This window comes from Poecilia reticulata, chromosome 10 (genome assembly GCF_904066995.2).
Source record: "Poecilia reticulata chromosome 10, P_reticulata-male-v2, whole genome shotgun sequence".
NCBI lineage: Eukaryota > Metazoa > Chordata > Actinopteri > Cyprinodontiformes > Poeciliidae > Poecilia > Poecilia reticulata.
Window position 1 is genome coordinate 620870 of NC_088839.1, and position 16392 is coordinate 637261.

Below are 16392 nucleotides of genomic sequence, written 5' to 3' on the forward strand. Positions count from 1 at the left end.
TTGTGTCGCACTAGCACACAAACGTTCGACCTTATTAGCTTGGTGTCTTAAAGAAAACAGGTAGATGCTAACACTGTTTCTTGCCAAGTAGCTTACTGTGCGACACAAGTGTTTGGTTGTAAAAATGTACCTTTGCGTCAAAGTGTCTGACGGATGAGTTCACCTCAAGGAATGAAGTACTCCTGAGTATGAGCGAGCCTTTACTATAGGGTTTGTAGCTTTTCCAGGAAGATACGATTAATGACTTTTTATCTTACATTCCTTTCAATCACTGCACAATGTTTTGATTTTTGTTTAACATGTAAATTACGCCACAAATATGCTCATAGTTTTCTCATGTTTTAATAAGAAGAGACAAATACTTTTCACATATGGCAAGGTTGGTTTGGATGACTTAGAGGATTAGAGGACTTATGTCTCAGCGAGACCTAGAGAAACTCATCCATGCATTTATCTTTAGCCGTATTGATTACTGCAACAGCGTCTTCACAGGTTTGTCCAATAAATCAATCAAACATCTGCAGCTCATCCAGAACGCTGCTGCTCATATTCTCACTAAAACCAGGAGGATGGAGCACATAACACCAATTTTAAAGCCCCTACACTGGCTCCCTGTAGCTCAGAGAATAGACTTTAAAATACTGTTGTTAGTTTATAAATCACTAAACAGCTTAGCACCACAATACCTTAAAGATCTGTTGTTGTTGTACCAACCGTCCAGACCCCTCAGGTCTTCTGGTTCTGGTCTGCATCCCCAGAACCAAATGAGGAGAAGCAGCATTCAGCTTCTATGCACCACAAATTTGGAACAAATTTCCAAAAAACTGTAAAACAGCTGAAACACTGAGTGCCTTTAAATCTCGACTTAAAACCCACCTGTTTAGAGTTGCTTATGGCTAAATAAGGGTTAGAGTCCCAGTTGATGATGTTTCAACTTTTTTTTTAATTGTCAGTTCAATGTTACATGACTTTGTTTTTAATGATGTAAAGCACTTTGAAATGCCTTGCTGCTGAAATGTGCTATACAAATAAAATTTGATTGATTGATGGTCATCATTTGAAAACAGAAGAAATCTAAGGAAATTCTTTTTTTTGTACAGTACAATAGAACATTCAGCAACACACAATATAGTTTCTGTATTTTTGTGAAGCTGGCATAGAAGCCTGAATTACAAAAGCAGATTACTGCCTGAGAAAGTCCAGAAAACGGTGGCTCTGTCATTCAGTGGCAGAGAGTGAGACAGCTGAAGAGGAGGTGAGCACTGGGCCTTGGAAAGCTGCTGTCCTCAAAGACTAAGAGGCAGGCGGAGAAAATGGAGGGAGAGGAAGAACAAGAGAGGGGAGAAAAAGGAAAGGCTTGCCTTAATCGAGCCGTAGAAAAAGCTTTGTGAGTGGCTGCTGGCTGTCTCAAAAAAAAAAGAAGTCATCTTGAGTTAAAAAGGAGCTGCAGCTGAATGGACTTGAGGTCCACTTCAGCTTGACGAATTATTGAGGGAGCGTCGCAGAGCCAGCGAGAGCGACTAACAGGAGAAAATATCGAAAAAGATTGATGGAGAAAAAAAAATCAAGTTTAGAAATTGGAAACTGCAACATAAATAACGGCGAAGACAACAAGGTGCTTTGAGAGCAGCCGCCTTTGGCTTGTTACCGGAACAAGATTAAATGGTAAATTCCTAAACATACTGGCGTAGCTGGGGTTTGCACTTTGAATATGAATGTTCCTGCTACAAGTCGGTGGCCTTTCAGAATAACAAAGGTTTTGAAAATACGACATAAGCAGCACAGTGGAGCGCTAATGTCACTCAAAATGGAACATTCTCGTGTACTCGCAGCAAAAACATGCACAAAAACGAGCATGGCCTCAACATAAAGCATAAAGATAGTTTTATGTTAAGTTAAAATAACTTTTTTTAAAGTCAATCAGTGTGCAGTGAAATGTAAAAACATTAGTGTGCATTAAAATTTCTCCTTTTGGTTTTCAAAATAGGGACCTTCAATGACACAATGCCTAGAACATCCAGTTCTGGACAGTTAGGGACACTTAGAAAAAGAAACCAAAAGAATAAAGGAACTATAAGAGCTTTTGCTGAAGACATGACGCTTTAAGTGAGAGACTAAATTTGTCCGACCCGGTGGAAATTGCTTCGTCGCTCAGTAATGATGGGAAATGGTTGCAGCAGCTTCTTTTCTTCCACCTCCCTTTTCTTTGCTTTCTCAGTTTTCTTGGCTGCGGATGAAATGTTGAGAGGGAGCATTCCGAGCCGCACAAAGATTCATTCACATTTAAATATTTCAGCCCCTTAGTTTTTTTTTTTTTTTTTTTTAATCTTCCTGTTAATGCGAATGTCAACATCACTTCCAAAGAGACTGTCACTGGCTTTCTGGGTTTCTTCAAAGATGAATGCAAAAGTTTACTACAACCATAGTAAAAGGGTTGGAAATGAATTCCTGGAGACTGTTTTTTTGTGTTGTCGGTTGGTCTTGACTACCAGAACTGACTGTAGATACAGCTGACTCTGTCTGTGTTTGTGTGTGTGTGTGTGTGTGAGAGTGTGTGTGTGTGTGTGTGCATATGTGTGTGTGTCTCGTCAACCTTTTTGGACGGAGTGAAAGCCAGAGCCCAGCCAAGGTCTTGTTAAATGACAGCCAGTAGCTGATCTCATAGGGGGTCTCACTTCATCAAAACTGCTGTCACGAACAGGCCGTTGTGTATGAGAAACAGGCTGGGGGGCGAAGGGGGCATTTTCACTGCCTATGGCTAAAGTATTCATCATCCTTGAATGATCCCATGCTGTCACGTTACAACCACAGACATGAATGGATTTTATTTAGATTTTTTGTGGGGATCAACTTTACTTGAAAAATGAAGTGGATGAACGGCAATGATGAAAATAATGAAAATATGGATTATTTGTTTAAAGTTACACACACCCCTAGTCAAGACTACAAGCCATTTGGAATCTCTCTAACATCTTTGCACAGACTTTGCTTCTGGCTTTTTCTTCCCTACAAACCAACTGATGCTCAGTCAGATTGGATACGGAGAACTGGGGAATATCAGTTTGGGCGTACATTAACATTTAATCCTAAATCCAGTTTAAACAATTGAGTTCATGAATCACTTAGCTACTAAATAAAGTATGCCTCTGTGGAATTTAAGTTTTTGTCCAGCTGTTCAGCCAAGATCCGTTCTTTGAGTTCTGTTTAAAAAAAGTTGATGAACAACTAGCGTCATGAAGACTGAGGAGTGGACCAGATGGGTCAGAGAGGAAGATCTGGAGAAGCTTAAAGCAGAGTCGGGCTCTAAAACTGTATCCCAAGTTTGAACATCTCAGAGAGCTCTGTTCAATCCATCATCTGACCAAGACATATAACAAGATTATTCAGAACAGCAGCCAGGTGGCTCCTGGGAACTCTGTAAAGAATTCGCTTTTCTATTTTTAATATTGAATTTTTCTTCTATTTCTGAAGTTTGTGGTTGTCAGTTGACAAAATATGGAAAGCATCAGGGCTTCATAAGAAATAGTTTTTCTTATGAATCAAAACCATTTTCACTTGCAGGTGGCCCTGTCTCAGTTAAAATGTCTAAATCACCTGTAGAAATTACAGGTTGTTATATTCAAACAGGTGTTTGAAGGGTTATTGTAAATTAGCTGTAAGTTTGAATGTGTCTGTAATGCTGTGACTGTTGAGTGTTGGCTGGGCGAGCTTCCAGACACCTTCACCCTCCACAGTGATAAAGAATGTTTTCTGACACTAAAAGCCCACAAACTCCCCACAGTCGGGCTTCTGCTTTCTCCGTAATGCTCCTTAAATAGATGGACGGTCGGAGGAAAATACCGAGTTAGACGTTTGGCTGAATTTATATTCACCTACAATATTCAATAACCGGTGAATCAAGAATGAGCAAGTTGCTTCGGTTGAGAGTCTGTCGAATCAGATTTTTAGGTCTGAAGAAAAGGCATTTGAGTATTAGAGCTTAAAGTGTTATTAAAATATATCCAACAAAAATAGTCTGTAGCACTATACTGTATGTCAGAATTTTCATAGTACCGTTCTCAGTAGATGCGTTTCCATTCGCCGTGAAATTGTACAAATTGAAACTGAAAATAAATTTGTTTTAGTGGAAACACAGCAGTTTCCATAAAAAGGTGTTTTTCAGACATATAGAAATAGATGCATTTTGCAAAATTGCAATGAAAACACTTTTTTTCACCCTCACACGAGCCACATGAGCAACAGCTGGATATTGGATGTTACTGCCAGTGAAAATGACGAAGACAACAGGAAGTGGTGGGAGGATGATGGTTTCCGTTTCTTTTTCCGTACAATGTGCATTTGGCTCTACCAGAACTCTCACAACATCACACAGTTCCAAATGTCAAATTATGCAATTTTACAGTTAATGTGTTGGGTGAATGGTGGTTGGGTAGTGGATGTAGTAGTTGATTTTTGAGAAGATAAGAATGAACTTTAATATGAACACCTCACTAGTTATCGGACACAGTGATCAAGACTTCGATTTAATCAGGTCATGAACTTTACAACAGCAACCTGCTTCATTCTGACAGCCTAATGACCTTCCTCTGGTTGGCAGGTGGCAACCACTCGCAATGGTTTTTCCAAACATGTAGCGTTACAAGAATAATCCTGTGTAAACGTAAGTAACTACATTGGAATGTCTTTCCTACTCAGTGACTTCACAGTGATCATACCCCGGTCTCCTCTGGATGTTCCACATCACTATAAACAGGTGTTTTCCCAGATGCCATGCCACTCCACCTGAACCAGAAAGCAACAGGTTTCCCTTTGAAATCAGGCTGTCAAAACTTTTACATTTATCACTTATAACGAGCGGTATGTAGAAACTTTTTGCTGGATGATGTTTCTGCCAAACAAGATAAAGCCTTTCATGTTCCTAGTTCTTGTGGTACAAAGAAAGGGAAAAGGGAAGTTAGAACGATCAGTGATAGTTCCATACACAAAGAAGATCACCACCCACACAAACCACTGAAACCCGCCATCAAAGGAAAGGAAGACAGTGTTGACTGGTAATAAATGCCTTCTGTTTAACAGCTCTACTGCCCAATATAGACGTACAACTTCAATGGAAATCATATTATATAAACACCTCAGACTAATAAAGCAAAGAAACTAAAGTCTGGTCAAAATCAATAGAAAGAAAGTGAATGAATTGATCTTTAAACTTGTTGATCGTAATCATATCTAAGCAGTTATATTCCACGGCTTCTATTTGAATTGCTTTCTGACTTGTAGTGCTGCTTACTGTTTGCTGGCATTCAGAAATGTTTCTCAAGTATCCGTTCCTCATCTAATACAGTGTACTGTGTCAAGTAATGTTTTCGTAAATAATGCCCTATATGAGGTCAAAGTGATGAAGTCATTTTTAATTGAATTAATCAGAAAGTGGATTGGTTTGCTGTGAATTGAATCCACTACAAGCTTTCAAAATGTAAAACAGGGTCAAACTTCATCAATGTAGACAGAACGTCTGCATGGCACAGCATGAGTTTATGTAAGTTTGTCGTCGTTGCTGTTGTATTTGAGGGACAGCTGAGAGTATTCCAAAGCAGTGGGGTGTATGTTTGCATCTGGTATCCCAGAATTACATCGTTCATGCCAAAATATGTTTTGTTATTCCTAAAAAGTTGATGGCAAGTTGGTTTACTTGAGGACCAAACTGCGTATGCTACGATATCAGAGAGGCATTAAGCCATATTGACCAAATGGTGGGTCAACTGGGATTATGATTTTATGTAACTAAATTAAAGAAAATAGTTTTATGCCCAAAAATAAAATGACTTATTTTATTTGTGAACGTTTTAACCTGTCTCGTCCGGCAAGTCAGCATTTAGTACACTGAAGTTTGTGACTGCAGTATGTAAAAAGCGAGGAAGTGTGCCTACTTTTCAGAAGGCTTTGTACCTGCAGAATTGAAGCGATTTCAGTTTTCTTCTGGATAAATCACGCGTCCTGCCTGCGTTGGTAACAAAGCACGCATTACTCCCGATAAATCACGCCGGCGCCGCAGCGCTTGGCTTGATCGCGCGTGTCCAGCCATCCGGCTTCCCTGAGTAGCGCGGCATCCACACGTCCACACCCAAGAATGCAAACACTGTGAGTTACAGTGACAATAAGTGTCAGAACTTTTTAATGAATTCAGTGGCCCTGACATGAACACAATGAAAGCCTCTCTGGCTGCAGAAGTCACTCTAGGATATTAATGATTATCTCCTTGATTAAGGGTGCAGATCAGTTTTTATTGAAGCTGTTATAAAGTAACTCCATTAGAGCGCTAAGTTATGACTCCATCAGTGAAATTGCTCTCATCATTAAAAGTTCATTTGAAAAAACCAATGCCTTGGCCTGTCCAGGCTCGAGTGCAGATTGGAAATTGATTCTGATGTTTCTCGTCATATCTTCATATCTTCTGGTGACCTATTGGAGGATCACCCCGTCTCTGGGTGATGGCTGCTTGGACAGAAGCCAGCATTAGGTAAATTAGATGGATTGAAGGAGGAGTCCACTTGTTCAAAACAAAGCTGTTATTGTTACAGGTAATATGTATTTTCCAGGCATATTGTGCTATTTTATAGCATAATTAAATAACTATGTTACCTTCAGTTGTTATAAAAATGCTATATATATATCACGTATGACTTAAAAGACATTTGGCTTCCTAGTTTAACACCTTGAAATTGGGTCTCTGTCTCTTTAAGTAGTTCCTCCTCTTACTGAAGCTCCACCTTCAGGAAGTCATCACAACATGGCTACTTTACCTGGGTTGCACTAAGAAGTAGTATGGGTGCAGTTCCACCATATGTATGCTAATTGCTGCTGGCTAGTCTAAAGGAGCCGAGTTGGGGAGTGGTGTAGGAGGGCTGCTCTGTGAGGCGCAATCTTGAAAACTGCAGCTCTGAGGAGGAGCTTTGTCGTCAAACGCAGAGCTAGCTTCACCCAGGCTATCACACATCTGAATGGTTGTCATGGAGATTAAAAGATTTATCAAACATGCATGAAAGAATCAAGGCAACAATGCAGGTGTGTTGTTGATGAGGGAATAACATTGTAACATGAAAAGCTCAGAAAGGTAGACTTCATATTATACTGCCACTGTAAGGAGTTTACAAAATCCATTTGTTTTTTTCCCCCAACAGTAATATTTTCTATTTTAATTGGATGAGTAATATGAAATATTAAGCAGCATCATGACCCATTACTCCAGCCTCTTCCTGGCTCTAAACTTTATGCTCATGCTGTAATTTCATACTGATCCTTGCTGCCTCCTGCCAAGCAAACAAATGTCTCTGATATTTTAGATGAAATGGGGGCCACTGCAGGAAAACTGACCGTTTATTAGAAAAGAAAAGAAGAAGTATTAAGTTTAAATTTAAGCATGCTGTCTGAACTACACCATTAGACCTATCTGACCCTAAAGCCGTTTAAAATGGACATTTCCTGCGTTTCTTTGGTCCTTTAACTGACTCTTATGCTTTCAGACATTGTGGCTTCATTAAAAATAAGAAAAAATACTAAACATCCCCCACAGCTCCATTCTGACTAAATTATTATATATTTTTTAAATGAATAAACTCAAGTTTAACTGTCTTTGAAATGTCACAAATCAGTGAAACTAATCATCAGGGATGAAGCCTGGAAGATGACTCAAACAAGAAAAGAAAAAAAAGGATTTTAGAGAATAAAAGCAGTCTTTCCTTCCAGGGCCAAGACCTTTTTACTATTGAATCGAATAAAGAGCCTGATGCTAGCTTCCTTCATGTCAGACGGCTCTAATGCTTTGGATGGTAGTTTGATGCAAGACTGCCAGTCAAATCTGCAGTTGCAAGAGCACTTTTCGTAAAGATTTCACTGGTTCCCAATGAAAATCCTGGTTAATATCAGGTTTTTTATGAGAATTTTGCCTGGATTTGGTTTTGTCTAATTCATATAAAACCTAACAGATCTCATCTTACCTGAGATTAAGATGTATGAACAGAAAATATTTGACCTTTTCAGATTTTCAGCTCATTGCCTTGATTTTAGGGCCTGACTGAGCTGACAGCTGAAACAGCAGAAGAGTTTCAAACTGCTCATTTATCAGCTTAAAAGTACCTTTAAAATGACAAACTGTCCTCAAGCAGTCAGTAAAGAGGCAGTATGGCACAAAATCAACTTTTTTGGAGCTTTACATCACATTACGATGTTATTCACTCATCACAAGCATACTGGGAGTGTTGTGTTGATTCTTTCATGTATGTTCGAGAAATGCTAAAGACGAAGTATCAGAGCAGAAATTTCTTAGAGAGACAGAGGCCCAATTTCAAGACATTACATTGTGAGGTTGAATTTCTTGTAATTCAAGAAATTGCTGCTGAAAAAAAAAATAAATTAAAAAAAAAAATATATATATATATATATATTATATATATATATATATATAATATATATATATATATATATATATATATATATATATATATATAGAGAGAGAGAGAGAGAGAGAGAGAGAGAGAGAGATGAAATCATCTCTCTCTCTCATACATGAAAGAATCAACACAACACTCCCAGTATGCTTGTGATGAGTTATGTTCAAGTTTCTCATCAGTGAATCCACAATTGCAGATTTTTGTTTTTTTATGTCAGAAAAACATGAAAGATTGGCACTTATTTGTGTGATCAAGCTTTTAAAAGTGAGAAAGATTTATTTATCATTAGTAAAGCAAACTTAAAATGCATCTATTTAAAGAAAAAGACAGTAATTAATGGTGGTGTGTAATTGAACTAACTGTTTTCCCATTAGGGCTCCATATCCTACTGATGTCACCAACATGGCATGTCGGCTAAATTGATCATAGACTTAATTACATACAGCGCACTAGAAAACAGTAGAGAGGTGACCTTCCCGATCCTGTTAGAACTGCCTTAAAATCAATGTTTGAACTTGAGGGAATAAGGGCTTTACTGCTATCATTACTGGGTCAGCGAAGACCTGCGTCTGGAGATGAGTTGAACTAAAGTCTCAGTAAATTGCTTTGGGATTATTAAAAGGTTCTGCTGGGGGGCCTTCGGAGAATATGTTTGAAAAGCAGAAATGGAGAGAAAAGCAAAATGAATGAGAGAGAGACAGAGAGAGAGAGAGTGTAGTAACTTATCATAAGATGTGCTGATAAGAGAGCCCATCCCCTGTGCGCTATATTCCACAAAGATATCTCATTAAAGGACCTGAAAATGGAGGCTACCGCATCAAGGCCTGAATGTGAAGTAAGGATATTAATCTGGATTCTGATTTAAAAACCTTGGAGAGTTTGACTCCAACATGTTCTCTGAAATTTTAACAGTATTGCAGGAACTGCCAAAAAAGGAGTTGAGCAAACTTCAGAGAGTTACAGTTTAACCAAACAGTAGTTATGGCACAGTGGGTTTTGGTTTTGTCTGTGGTGACATTTCCTATTATTTACAGAATGTTGGAGACAATTTCCAAAGCCCTGTTTTTGTAAAGTTTATACCTTTATGTGATTTCAATTTATCTACAACTAGCCTAATATACAGAAAGATACAACAAAAGTATTTTTCTTGTCTTTCTATTAATTATGTACATCAGGAACAGAAGCAAGCCTTCTACTGATTTAATTTTCATCTCAGACTCTGAAAATATCTCATTGAGTCTTTCTTACTCAGCAATTGCGAAACCTTGAAGACTGTTGTTGTCAGTGTAACTTTTAATATGTTAAAGTTAGTAAAGCTGGAATTTTTACTGTCTTTTAATGAATTTTTTACATATTTTTGTTTTTACATTTATAACCAGATGATCTCCAGTCATGAATGAAAAAGCTGAAAACAGTCCAGTCACCACCGAATCCTTTTTTCAAATTATACTGTTGTAAAAAAAAAAAAAAAAAACTAAAAAGTGAAAACTCACTTTCACCTTTTTTGTACTCTGAAATGAAGTTAGATAATTATTTTTGGAGCAGTCTAGTTATATTGCGAGCACATATTACAAGCTCGTAATATAAACTTGAGGGAATAGTATTATAATAATTCAATAATATATATATATATATATATATATATATATATATATATATATATATATATATATATATATATATATATATATTGATCATAAAAAAGAGAGGACATATTTTTGACTTCTTCTCTTGCATGTCTTGTCTTCTGCTAAGTATAAGTATACAGCTACTCTCATTTTACATCTACTATGAGTTTTGCTGCTGAAGGTTTTCTGGATGATTGAGAACTTCAAGGTTCCATTTGGAGTAAGGAAACCTTAAGGGCAACCATGGCTGTCCAGTTAGGTCCAGAAAAATGTTCCCTGCAGTGTAGAGCTGGTTCACCTCTGACCCTGGGTGGGGTTTACTTTATCTGTAGGCAGAGTCAGGCAAAAACTTTGGACAGCAAACTGTGGAGAAAGATGATAAAAAAAAAACCACACACTTCTGGCCATAAAAATGTAACCGGGTGGTTTTACTGGAAAACATAGTTTACTTCCATTGGTTGTAAATTCCCACCCGTTTTTGGCCCTTGAACACATCTGGGCCACGCTCCCCACCTTCACTTCCGGTTGCAGCCTTGCCGGGCTCATTAGTGTATATAGGCACCGGGTGTGCACGCCAATCTGAGTGTGTTTGTCGGGTCCGTTGTGTTGCAGTTGGCTCTCAGTCAGATGAGCGCTGGCGCCGTGCTCATCGGGTTGCTGGAGAGTGTTCGGATCGTGGACATTTGATACTGGTAGGACACATGGATTATTGATGTCACTACCCTGCCTGTCTATTATTGTCAGCAGATGCGTTATTGTTTTCTTTTGGTATTGCAGATTGCTGCTGTTGCCTATTGTGCTCCCACCAAGTGCATGGGTTTTGTAGTTAGATGCTCTTAAAGAATAGGTCATCTTTTAGGGATGGAGTTGTAGCACGAACAGTGCAGAACCAGAATAGTTTATAGCTCCTTATTTTTATTAGATTATTGGGCACAGCCTTAGGACTGGGTTGGGGAAATGTGGGATTTGTTTTTCTTTTGTCTAACATTATTTTGTGTTTCTACTAATTTGGTTTGTATTTGTTTTGATTCCAATTGCTTCTAGTCTTGTCCTGGGGTTGAGCCTTGAGTTTTTAATTAGAATAATAAAGTCTACTTTTAATATTGTAAGAGAATGTATAAATAAAAATATATTTTGTATACTATTTCTGTTTCATCATTCTCAGCCAGACCTACCTGGGTATTATTAATAGGGAAACTCTAGGCCACTTGATATTTCAGTGGTCTACCAGTTGGCTTTAGAGCCACGTCCTCAGTCACAATCCGGGTTCTTTCCCTCGTGTTACAATTTTCTGGCGTTGTTGGCAGGATCTGGCTTTTGGAACAGATAGTATACCTATTTCTACATTTCTTTCTGATATTGAATGTGTTGGTTCTGTGGTAGTGGTGCTTTAGTAGAGAGCATTATTGCTGTATTTATTCATTTTTTGGAGCGCTTAGACGGTGGGAGCATAATAGTGCAACAGTAGGCACATCGTGGGACCTGGCCGGATATTTCCGCATGTGAACAAGGATCATCGTTCCTGGTGCGATGGCTGAGGAACTTCAAGAACTCCGAGTTCGAGTCCAGCAGTTGGAGGCCGAAAGGAGCCGCCTGCAGCAGGAGAGGGATTCTGCACGAGCAAATTCAAATCAACAGGATGATGAACAAGCTGACCCGAGTACAAGTGGAGCTCCAATGAACACTGGGACAACTGATCGCATAATCTACCTGCCGAGGGAGCGAAAGTGTCCAATCTTTCGAGGAACTCATGGTGTCGGGGTGGAGGAGTGGATAGAAGAGGTTCGCACCAGTATGCGAGTCCGCCATGTTGGACCCACAGATCGGGCTGCTTTTATTTTTGACCATCTTGAAGGTGAAGCTCGAGATGAGATTAAATATAGATCGTCAGCTGAACGTGAGAATCCAGAAACTGTTTTCACCATTTTAAAAGAACTGTATGGTTGCCAACAGTCATATGTCTCATTACAGGAGGACTTCTTTTCACGGAGACAATTAGATGGTGAATCTTTACAGGAATTCTCTCATTCATTGTTTTGCTTGATGGACAAAGTTAAATCCAATTCTCCTCATGCTATGGCAAATGCTGATATTTTACTTCGTGATCAATTTATTCAAAATGTTAGTAATTCTGACCTGCGTAGAGAGCTAAAACGTTATGCTCGTGATAATCCGAGGTGTACATTACTGGAGGTTAGAGCTGAGGCCATTACGTGGGAGCGTGAGGGTGGGGTGGAAAATAAAAATGGTGTTGTCCCCTCTTTTTGCGCTGTACAGAGTGCCAGTGTGTCCCCTCCCCAAATTGACCCTCCTAGTTCGGTTGCCTCTCAACTTGCTACCCTTACTGCAATTGTACAAAAACAACAGGAACAGTTGGATCAGATTACTCGATCCCTAGCAGCTATGCAGCAGTCCCCTGTGGCTAGGCCTCCCAGTTCTAGTAGTGTGATTTGTCACAAATGTCAGCAACCAGGCCACATTGCCCGGTATTGTACCACTCGTGGCCGTTTTAAGTCTTCACACACAAGTGGTACCCCTCAGGATCAATCCACCCCTAGCCATCAGCGGTCGGAAAACTAACTCCCCCTAGTGTTGGGAGCCAGACATTAGGAGGGGGTTGTTCAGGCTCAATGGGTCCCCAAATAGAAGAGGCGAAGGAGTGTTTAATTGCATCATGCCCCCAAGTCACTGTAAAACTATCTGGAGTTCTAGTCCACTGTATTCTTGACACTGGTTCTATGGTTTCTACAATTTCAGAAAGCTTCTTTAAAAAGCATTTTCCAGATAAGTTAAAGGTATGCCATTGGTTAGAGTTGAGAGCTGCAAATGGTTTGAATATTCCTTACTTGGGTTATCTCGAGCCTGATATTGAGGTGTGTGGGGTGGTAATCCCCAGAAGAGGGATCCTTGTTGTTAGGGACCCTCCAGGACAGGCCAGTTCTCAAACACCAGGCATAATTGGGATGAATGTGATAAAGGCCTACTATCTTCAGCTATTTGACCAGTATGGCCCTGATTTGTTTAAACTCCCATCTGTTCTGGGGGCACCGTCTTCCTGGTTTTCTGCCTTTCAGCTATGTCAGCGGACTGAGGTTCAGGAAAGCCATATTCAAACCAGTGTTGCAAAGCTTCGGGGTAAAAGACCTGTTGTAGTCCCTGCAGGCACTACCAAGTTTGTGCCTGCCACATGTTCGGCTATGTTGGCGCTGGCTGGGGCAGCATTAATTGAGCCTTTGGATGTAAAGTTTAGCTTACCTGAGGGTTTGTTGGTGTCCCCTTCCCTCTTGCAAGTTTTTCGGGGAACTGTTTATGTTCCTGTGGTGAATGTTGGGGTGTGTACAGTCACACTAGGACCCCGTTGTGCTCTTGGTCTTTTGTCTCCTGTAAAAGTGGTCAGCTTACCGTCAGAGTTGCAGGAAGTTCCTTGTGCACAGGAGCAAGTCGTGGCTGCAGTCAGGTCCCATACTGCTGAGACTGGTTCGGTTGGAGAGAAGATAACATCACTTAATCTCTCTATGCTGGACAGAGAAGAGCAGCATAAGGTGAGAACATTGTTGCTAAAGTATGAGTCTGTGTTCTCTGCTTTTGATGGCGACCTTGGTGTTACCAATTTAATTGAGCATAGCATTCCATTGTTAGACAATGTTCCTGTGCGGCAGAGGTATCGGCGTATCCCTCCATCTGAATATGAGGCAGTTAAGTCTCATATTAACCAGCTGCTGGCAACCCAGGTTATCAGAGAGAGCAGTAGCCCTTATGCATCGCCAATTGTCCTGGACCGAAAGAAGGATGGCAGTCTTCGCCTATGTGTGGACTACAGACAGCTTAATAAAAAGACCAGAAAAGATGCTTTTCCACTGCCCCGAATAGAGGAAACATTGGACTCTCTATCAGGCGCCCGCTGGTTCACAACCATGGACCTTGCTTGTGGCTATAACCAGGTTCCAGTTGCAGGGAATGATCGCCCAAAAACCGCCTTTTGCACGCCTTTTGGCCTGTTTGAATTCAATCGCATGCCATTCGGGTTGTGTAATGCACCAGGAACTTTTCAACGTTTAATGGAGAGGATGTTTGGGGCTCAGCATGGTCAGTCACTCTTGCTATACCTGGATGATATTGTTGTGTTCTCTTCCAGTGTGGATCAGCACCTGGCACGGCTGGAGGTGGTGTTAAGTCGCCTAAAACAAGAGGGATTGAAGGTCAAGTTGGAAAAATGTGACTTCTTTAAAAAGCAGGTGCAGTACCTGGGCCATCTCATCTCGGAGGACGGCGTGGCCACGGACCCAGGGAAGATTGCAGCAGTGTCAAACTGGCCTCACCCTACCAACGTCTCAGAGCTGCGGTCATTCCTGGGGTTCGCAAATTACTATCGGAGGTTCGTAGAAGGTTTCTCTCAACTGGCTGGCCCGCTCCATCGTCTTGTTTCAGAATATGCTGGGTCGAAGATGTGTCGAGGACGAGGAAAGCTATTGGAAGGAGCATGGTCAGAAGACTGTGAAAGGAGCTTCCAGGAGCTCAAGGCCAAGCTTGTAAGTGCTCCCACTCTTGCTTTTGCCGATTTCTCACTGCCTTTTGTTTTAGAGGTTGACGCCAGCCACAGTGGACTAGGAGCTGTGTTGTCTCAGGAACAGAGTGGCAGAGTACGACCAGTGGCATATGCCAGCCGCAGCTTGCATGCTGCTGAGAAAAGTTATAGCTCCATGAAACTTGAGTTGTTGGCCATGAAGTGGGCTATGGCTGAAAAGTTCAAGGAGTACCTGTGGGGCCACCGATGTGTCGTCTGGACTGACAACAACCCACTGAGCCACTTGGACACTGCCAAATTGGGTGCCACGGAGCATCGATGGGTTGCTGAACTTTCTGCATTTGACTATACAGTCAGATATCGTCCAGGCCGTGTGAATAAGAATGCTGACGCCCTCTCAAGGCAATTAACAAGTGAGAACGGAACACAACTACAGCACCACCTCCCAGGGACAGCCATTCCAGAACTAATCTGTGAGATGTCTGGGGGAGTGCAAGAGGATGCTGTGCAGTTGGCAATCACTGTCCTTCCATCCCGCAGCAGAGAAGATCTGTGCCTGCTTCAAGGGGCTGATCCGTCCATTTCAGCCTTCCTGGAGTTTTGGCAGCAGCAAAGAATGCCAAGCCGGGCTGAGAAGGAGCGTCTAGGGCCGGGTGCCCGTGGACTTCTGAAGCAGTGGGACCGAATTGTCCAGAAGGAAGGCATTTTGTACCGGTGCACCTGGAGACCCGATGGTGGAGAAGAAGTTCTTCAGTTTCTTCTCCCAGAGAGCCTAAAAGCAGAGGTGTTGCAGGAGCTTCATCAACATCATGGCCACCAGGGGGTCGAGAGGACGACTGACGTAGTGAAGCAGAGGTGTTTTTGGCCAGGAGTGGATAAAGATGTAAAGGATTGGTGCCAACAGTGTGAGAGGTGTACCCTTGCTAAGAACACCCAGCCAAGAGTTCGAGCTCCTATGGGTCACCTTCTTGCTTCAAGACCAAATCAACTGTTGGCCATTGATTTTACACTTTTGGAACCAGCCCGTGATGGAAGGGAGCTTGTGATGGTGATGACAGATGTATTTTCAAAGTTCACCCAAGCTGTCCCCACTCGTGATCAGAAAGCGACAACGGTGGCAAAAGTCCTGGTTCGTGAGTGGTTTTACCGGTTTGGAGTGCCGGCCCGTATCCACTCTGACCAGGGGAGGAACTTTGAAGGTGTCCTAGTACAACAGTTATGTGAGTTGTACGGAGTTCAGAAAAGTCGCACCACGCCCTACCACCCGCAGGGAAATGGACAATGTGAACGTTTTAATCGAACTATGTTCAATCTGCTTCGTTCCCTAGCTCCAGATGAAAAGCGGAATTGGCCAGAACATCTCCCACAGCTGGTCTTCCACTATAACACCACTGCCCATCAGTCAACTGGTGAATCTCCTCACTTCCTCATGTTTGGACAAGAACCTCACTTGCCAGTGGATTTTCTGCTTGGCCATCTTCCTGAGCCCACAGGAGCTAAAGTGTGTGATTGGGTGGCAGAGCACAGGAGACGCCTAAATGTGGCCATTGATGTTGTTAAAGGCAGAGTGGAGTTGGCAGCCCACAGGAGAAAAGTGAGGCATGATGAGAAAGTCCAGTGTGAGCCACTTCAAGTTGGACAAAGAGTGTATCTGCGTGATGTTGGCCCAGGGCGCAGAAAGATCCAGGATGCATGGGGGTCTACAGTGTACCAAGTACTGCGGGCGCCGAGTCCAGGTGGTGTTGTATATTCAATTGCTCCAGTTGATAAGCCTCACCTTGTTAGACAAGTG